Source organism: Arachis ipaensis, chromosome B05, assembly GCF_000816755.2.
Source record: "Arachis ipaensis cultivar K30076 chromosome B05, Araip1.1, whole genome shotgun sequence".
NCBI lineage: Eukaryota > Viridiplantae > Streptophyta > Magnoliopsida > Fabales > Fabaceae > Arachis > Arachis ipaensis.
This window is the reverse complement of record NC_029789.2, coordinates 50,695,974-50,704,731: the sequence shown is the minus strand read 5'-3', so window position 1 is coordinate 50,704,731 and position 8,758 is coordinate 50,695,974.

Genomic DNA, 8,758 nt, shown 5'->3' with positions numbered 1-8,758 from the left:
TAACTTGCAATTATAGATGAATTTAACTGTATTGGATGCCTTCGATACAGGTTAAGAGAAACTTGCTAATCGAGGCGGATGCTGGATTGTTGGACTGGAGCGATGGGGTGGTACCTGCAAAGACACTCTGACGCTCAAGTCAGAATGGATCTAAGAGGTATAAGGTGTGTGGAATAAGTGAATACTTGGAGGGACCTGAGTCTTCTATTTATAGGTGATGGTAGCTATCTTATCTTATCTTGTTTGGCTAAGATAAATGAGATGTTTGAATTTGAAAGTTGGTTAGTAGCCTTTATTAGGCCGATTCTGGGCCTTTTAGATAGGCAGGATGGGTCGAACCCGAATAGCCGAATTCCGTGACCGTTCTGGGTGTAGAATCCGTAACATTAACCATTAGTGAAAATGAATTAATTTTTTAGAGATAGAGCTGTTTAAAAATTAAACTCTGACAAAATTGAGTTATAATGCCAGCAAATTCTTAAATTATATGAAAAAGAAATAGTGATTGCTAGTATTGGCATAAACTTTTCACGAGATAGAGCTGTTTAGAAATCAAACTCTGATAAAATTGAGTTATAATGCCAGTAAGTCCTTAAATTATATGAAAAAGAAATAGTGATTGCTAGTATTGGCAAAAACTTTTCACGTTTTAATGGAATAAAGCTTGAAATTAAAGTATTTGCTTCAGGCCTAATGCCGAGGTCATTTGGTACTAAAATTATGATAAACGACATAAAAAATGTGCAAACTTTATGTCAAAACATTCATCTAAAAAATAAGAATTTCAACTAATCAAGAATAGTAAATTTCTAGGCACTACATATCCTTAAATCCATATCTTTTTATATTGAAAGTACTTACAAAGCACATCTAAGAGTCTGTGTCATGATGTATGTTTTTTGCCGATAATATCGAATTAAGGGAAGACTTAAATAAGAAGTTGGACTTTTGGAGAGAAGCTCTAGAAGTGTATGGTCTACGTATAAGCCGTAACAAGACAGAATATATGAAATGTAAATTCAGTCTGAGAAGAGAAAACTCTAATATAGAGGTGAAAATTAGAGAAAACATCTTACCAAAAGTTAAAAGTTTTAAGTATCTTGAGTGCATCATATATGATAATGGAGAGATTGAACAGGATGTAAATCATAGGATCGAAGCAGGTTGGTCAAAATGGCAGAGTGCATCTGGTTTTATATGCGACAAAAAAGTGCCTTTAAAACTTAAAGGTAAATTCTATGGCACTGCTATAAGACCGGCTATGCTTTATGGTATGAAGTGTTGGACGGCCACAGGAGAGCAAAAACATAAGTTAAGTGTGGCAGAGATAAAGATGTTGAAATGGATGAGTGGTCATACGCGATTGGATAAAATAAAGAACGAAGATATAAGGGAGAGAATTGGAGTAACACCCATTATGAAAAAGATGGTTGAATCGTATCTCAGGTGGTTTGGACATGTGAGAAGAAGACCAATAAAACACCCAATATAAAAGATAGACAATAGGTGAAAGGCAGAAGAAGACCTAAAGAGGCTCAAATGAGATCTACATGTAAACGGTGTCTCTATAGACATGATACATGACAAAGCACAATAGGATCGTTTGATTTATGTAGCCGACCCGACTTAGTGGGACAATGCTTTTTTGTTGTTGTAGTAGTACTACATATCCAGATAAGATGTAATTATTGAATTGCTCTCTCACAGGAAAATTACATTCTGCCACTTTCTTCAGAAAAATTACCATAAAGTTTAGAGACCTATAAATGAGCTAAAATTTAGTTGGGACACAATAGAGATACTAAAATTCACACGGTTCTATTTATATTTTGGATTCACAAAAATGTGCAGGGCACATAACTAAACAGAGGAACAAAGACTGAATTAGGCACAACACATACCATACATATACTAAAAGTTGCGAACCGTACATACCATCACAATCATGTTCAATTAGCGACAACAACAAGCAAGGGAAGCGATTAAGAGAACCTGTAATTTTGTTGAAACGAGCGGCAAAAAAAGATCACAAATAGCCACGGCAACAAACAACCTTGCCAGCAACAGCAGTAACGATCCTTCTTTCTGAACGAGCAGCAATCCTTCTTTTGTCTCTCTTTTTCAATGGCGGTGGAAGGAATGGTTTGAGAGAGATAATGGGTTTTCAATTTTTCAATTGAAATAGAGGGGGTGCTAAATAGACTACTGATTTGCTGGGAAAAGATAGGTGGTTAGCGCGTTTTTTAGTTACGAATCTATGCTTTTAATGAAATTTGATTTGTTTTGATTTTTTGTGTTGCTTTTTTTTTATTTGTATTGATTTTCTGAAACAAGAATTTAAGATTTTAAAAAAATCTTTCACAAGGCAAATAAGATTATTTTAATAAACACGAACAGATTTATATATATAATAAAAGGCCATGGATTCTATGCTCCTACAAAATTGTAGGTTAATCATTAACCATCATAAAAGTAATTATAAAATATACCCCTTTTTTTTTTGGAAAATTGGCTAATTAAATTTGAATCCCTTTAACTTTTGATATTTACATTTTTTCCCTTATTCTTTTAGTTTCAGATTCAAAGGAGATTGGAAACCTAACTCTGCCCTCCCCTTTCTCACCAAACCCTATCGCTATGCCCTCCAATCTCAGTTCGCTGCAATAGCCCGGACGCAAAATTCTCTTGCCGCATCACTCAGTGAGCTCTCACATTCACCGTACTATTCTCAATTTCACTGTATCCTTTTTGTTTTCGCGTGTTTGATGTTGCTTCCTGTTCGTTTAGGTTTCATCCCTGCGTCCGCCGCCGCTCCCTGCTTCTGCCGCCGCCGCGCAGGACTCTGCCTAAACGCTTGGAGGTTAGTTAATCATTATGCCTTTTCAATTCACAGTTGACCAGTATATTTATTTTTATGTTGATATGTGATTTTACTCTATGGTATTCCTATTGATATGTGAAATTTTTTGATGAATTTTCAAGTGGGTTACCACCTTCTTATGTTTCAAGTGAGTTACTCTATGGTATTGCTATTAGAGGCTGCTGTTTCTTTCTTTTTTGTGTCACGAATTTCAGCGGCTAGATGCGAATCAGAGAAACTATACGGAAATAAAGTTGCACCTTGGTAACAGCTATAACTTTAGAACTAGTGGTAATAACTCATTCCAAAGTGCTTGTTCCAAGTTGCACCCTTACTAACCACTATTGCTTTCTATTGGCATCAGAGTGCTCTTAAACTTGCAGTCTTCTATCATAGTTAATCGGCAATTGGAATAAGGCATTGCAACTTAAAGTTTATATATATCCAAACACACCAAGGCATTCTGAAAAGAAAGGTACACAAAAGTGTGTGCATATAAACATTCTTCCTTTCAATTTGTTACCACAATGCTAAGAGTGAAGTGGAAGTGGAAGTGGAAGTGGAAGTAGGGTCATTTCTTTTTTTTTTTTTTTTTCAGTTAAAGACTTAGAGCCTTGATAAGAATTGATCCTTCTGGCTTTCTTGAAACCCTGGTTGGCAATGAATCCCCTGGGAGGACATGGATGCTAATTTTCACCGCTGAGGTGAACAAATTTCTATTACTTTTTTGTTTGCTCGTTCTTTGGGTATAATCTGTTTCTCCCTTTGCATGCTTATATTTGGTATGGCCAAAAAGAAAAAGAAAAAAAAATGAGAATGTAAGTTACTTAGTTAGATCAAATTATATGTAGAAAATTATCCTGTTTTCTTTTACTTAGTGACAAATATTCATTCCTTTTACAATAGTAGAAAATATAAATAGAAGTTCTAACCTCCATCAATTTTGTAACTAGTTGAGTCTTTTCCCTGTTTTTCTCATTGAAAGCTTCAAGGGCATCCTTGTATTCTCTCTCCTGTGACCCCAAAATATACTCAAAAGGAAAAGAGTAAACAAATAAATTAAGAGTTTCATTGTTATATTAAAGTGTAACAAGGTTTTACATTATTATTCAATTAAATTAAACAATTTTACTAGTAGAAAAATATACATAATTGTATAGTCATGATGAATAATATTCTCTTTCCTTGCTTGCTTGTATAGACCCAGCAACGGCGGAGCTTTCACTCCGGCAACGACGGGATCTTCGAGCTCAACGGCAGCGAAGAGGAATGGGTGGAACAAAGCAGAAGGGGGAATTGCACTGCCTACTTTTTTTTTGTTTTGTTGTGGTTTTTAGTCACTTGATAAGAATTAAACTTGTATTTTGCTGCTTCATGTTAATGCCTTCTGAATTTCGATTATTTTTTATTATCCTATGTTATGTAGGAACAAATGTGTTGAGAAAGGAAACTGGTCATTCAAACTCTGGGTTGCTGTGGGGGATCAACAATCAAGCCTTCAATATTTCTCCTTTTTATTACAAAGAGAAGTGGAACATTTACTATGAAACTTTTTAGCTTTTGATTTGAGTTTATGTTTTAGTTATTAGCACATGAAAAAGAAAAACCGAAGTTGTTGATGTAATGGGTTTAACTTGCTGAAGTCTGTAATGTAGAAGACTGCTTAGAACTTATGTTTGATTGATGTAATTAGAATTTAGCACAGGATGTTGCTATTGTGCCCCGTTTCTGATTGGCTCGCTGTTGTATCACTTTTTTTCCCACTTTTTTTATTTTGGGTGTTTTGTTTCCCTAACATATTATTAGTATACCAATTGAGCATGCAAATATTGTGTATGATGTAGAGAGCTAACCATTCTATCAAGGTAATCACTCAAAGCTGTAGAAGTTGTATATAATATTGTCTTGTAGATTTTTTATTTTTTGGGTGGGGTTTAGTCATGTTTTGTATTTCATGATGTCATGTAAATATATTTTTTTGGGGGTTTTGATTCATGTAAATATTGATATTTCTTTTTTTTAAATAAAGGTCCAATCCAGCTCAAGTTCTGATTTGTTTTCTTATCTTGTTATTTATGTTAGTGAAATGGAATCCATATGTTTAGATTTTGAGGGCTTCATTGTGTTTGTCTGTTGTCACACTCACTTCCTGACTCTTCAGGAAATATAGTTTAGTAAGAAAGTCCATTAACTTTTGATTTTTTTTTCTCATCTATTTTGTATCCCCATCTTAAAGCATTAGAGATTTAGAGTTGTAAATCTTGTTTTCATATGTCCGTTTTCATGAAATATATTTTTTGTAGAGTCCATTTAAATTCATTCAGATAATTGTCCAAGGCAATTCTTGATGCCCCTAAAATTAACATCATGGACAGAATCCACCTATCTCCTCTTAATGGAGGATTCCCCCATAATGAAACAGGTGTAAGAAAAAATTGCAAATAAAACAAAATGCTTTGAAAATTCTGTGTTTCATTGTGCGTGTTGATGATTGTTATTAATATTGCCAAAAAGCACAATTTTTGTATAGGTTTAAAAAAACCTTTATCACATTGTTCCTTACCCCCAACCTTCTATAAAAGATGTTAAGTAATGGTGAAGCGTCTTTCAGGGTTGGGATTAGTGTCTTGGAAGAAGAAATAAGAACATTTTCCTTGTTGTTTTATAGCATGTTAGTTTTGACTTTTGAACAATGTAGGTCACATTTGCATAATTGCATGTAACGTGAACATTCTTATTTATTCTCCCAAGATATAATCTGACCTTACCACAATTAAATTTATAAAATATCAATAATTGTTTAGCATGTCTACCATCAGTCTTGGCGATTTGAATTTCCCTTTTTTTTTAAATCAAGCCAAGGTACACTGGTAATCAATTATTTAGTTAAAAAAAATTGTATAAATTAATATATATAAAAATAATTATCAATTAATATATAAATATATAGTGGTTGAGTGAATAATTAATTTTTTGTAACCGATAATATAAAGGAAATTAGTAATATAGAATTGTAAAACATAGAAGGATAAATTAGTGTAAATAACTGGTGAAACATAGCTTAGTACTTTGTCTTTTAAAGAAAATATTAAAACTATCTAAAAAGATAATTCTTCATTCCCAAATGTCTTCATGCTCTGCTTCCACCCTGGTCCTATATTGCCAAGCATTTTCTTGTATTACGAGACACAAATCGTTGTGCTCCTCTAAAACCAGATCCACGGCAAGTCTCATTCGTGTGGAGTCGTTAACCTGCTTAGAGCACCAACAATATAATTCTAATTAGAAGTTTGTTGGAAATATTATTTTAAAAATACTTTCTTATAAATATGACCTGAATATTGAAGTCATCTTTTAAAGTACATTCTCTCATCCAACTGGTCACCCAAACTCCGCTATCATTTCTATGATAAAAAGCATTCAACAAATAGTTATTATATACATATAAGATATAATCTATTGAACGATTTATGATATTTAAAAAATATATATAATATTAGACTTACGATATATTTTTTTGAGTGGGTAGGCCAGAAGGTGTCATAGGCCAAAAAGTGGAGCAATCTACAACTTTAGACTTATCATCATCAAAAATATGATCATCTAACATCGCTTCTAAATAAGTCGCCTGTACAAGAGTGAATTCATGACAAAAAAAAAAAGAAGAGTGAATTGTAATTGATTTAAAATGGCTAAGAGTACTAGTTACAACAAATGGTTGTTTAATTTGTTAAGTGATTCTAGATGATTGAGTACTGGTTTAGAACAAATAATTACCACTTTAATTGTGTTCCTTTTGCGTTGCTGATGTTTTTCGACACAAGGCAGTGAATCCAATATGATTAGACGACGACTCTTAAAGTCAACAATGACCAAATACCAATGTAGTTCCTCGCAGATAGGGATAAAAACCTACGATAAACCTTAAACCATTATAAAAACAAAAAAAAATTTAACAGCATATTAATGAGAAACAAATTGGTCACTTGTACCCTAGTGACGTGGCTAATTTTCAGTGAAACATATGCTACAAGAAAATCAGAGATAACCTCAACCGGCGTGTATTTGTCGCTTAAAGCATATCGCTGCATAAAAAAAATTGTGGAATTAAAATATGTCTTCAATTTAACAACTATTTTTGAATTGATAATTTAATTATACAATTTACTCGTGTGAGTACATAGCATGGTTTAGTCTAGGAAAAAAGAACTTCCTTATAAATTAGTATATCCACTCAAATTATTAGACAGAAAAAAATAACTAATAATTTAGAGATATTATAGGGATAACTTTACTGCAAAATGTTCAGGCATGAACCAGCAAATTGGATCTTCATTCCTACGTCAAAATACGCGTGTCATCATAAGTGCTACCAGATTTATAACCTACAATATGTTAAAATTTACTGTAAAACATGTTTATATGTAAATAGAGGCTTAAAAATATAATTACAAGAAATTGTGTAACATGCATTGATCTCTATACTTACTCGTGATTCGACACGTCTCTCCGGTACAAGACATCTAAATGTACTTCTATAACCTATTTCATCCGATATTACCAACTCTTCAGAACTGCTAAAATCATAAAGTGATTAGTTGGGAGAATCATAGAATTTCTACACCATTACATTATACACATAATCATATAAGTACACGTACGGATCTAATGTATCCGAAAAAATATAGGCTGCAACAGCGGCTTGAGAATCGGTTAACATCATCGAAGCAGTAGGTTCAAATGCAATAAGTGTCCACCACTGCTCATAAAAAAATAATTTCAAGGTAACAATAAAAAAATAAGGAAAAAAAAATAAACGAAAGAAGAAAAAAATAAGTTTACCTTTGGTAGTACCGCTCCTACTCTAACATGTGGTTGTCCATTAGGTGGAGTTGTAGCTTCACGAGTAATATCCAAGTGGAATAACTTCTTGGGTTGAATTAGCATGATACTAGTAAGATCACTAGTTTTTCCACTTTCCGAAGAATGCACAACTACAGTAGGATCCAACATCGAACTACTGTTTGTGGAAGTTATCTGTTGTGCTATGATCAAATCAATTTTTTGGTGTAGAACATGAATGACCGATTCTAAATTTTCTATTCTTTTTGTTATATCGTTAAACATCCCATTGAACTGTGTATTTTTTATTGGAGCCATCTTCTACTACTCACTCAGATAGTATTTTGTCTTGTACGGTACCATATTCCTTAAGATGAATATATAGCGAATTCGGTTATAAAAGATAAGATAAGATAAAAATAATACGAATTTTAAGATATTTTATTTTTATAATTTTTTTTAAAAAAAGGCTATCTAATTAGAGTAAGAAGATAAGAAGTTAAGAATAATAAGATTACATAAAAAAATCTAATTTTATCTTTTTTAAAAAGCTAATATTTAATGAGTAATCTCAAATTTATTATTATTTAAATACAAGATAAAGGGATAGTATCTTAAACGGTGGAAAGTTGTTAAATTTTGGATAAATTTTAATTTTTAATTTAAAGTTAAATGACTAATTATTGGTTATCATATTTAAATTATTAAAATAGAATTAGTTGTGTGAAACACAATCTTATTCTTATATATAAACACTCAAGCATAGAATACTATTAACTATCTCTACTAAAACTGAAATTACAATCTAGTAGAGCAATGGAAGAAAAAGTAGTAGACGATCACATTGGATCTTCTTCGATGGAAATTACGAAAAATTCTCCGTTGAAACAAATACTACATGCAATAGAGGTAATATATCAAACTCATGATAAATTACAATGTTATTTATGTATACCAATACTAAATTTCTTTTTTATAATGTAGTCTTTATCCAAGAGAGTTGATGAGATGGAGAAAGCAATGTGGATGGCGAAGAAGTCACTTGATAAATTAACC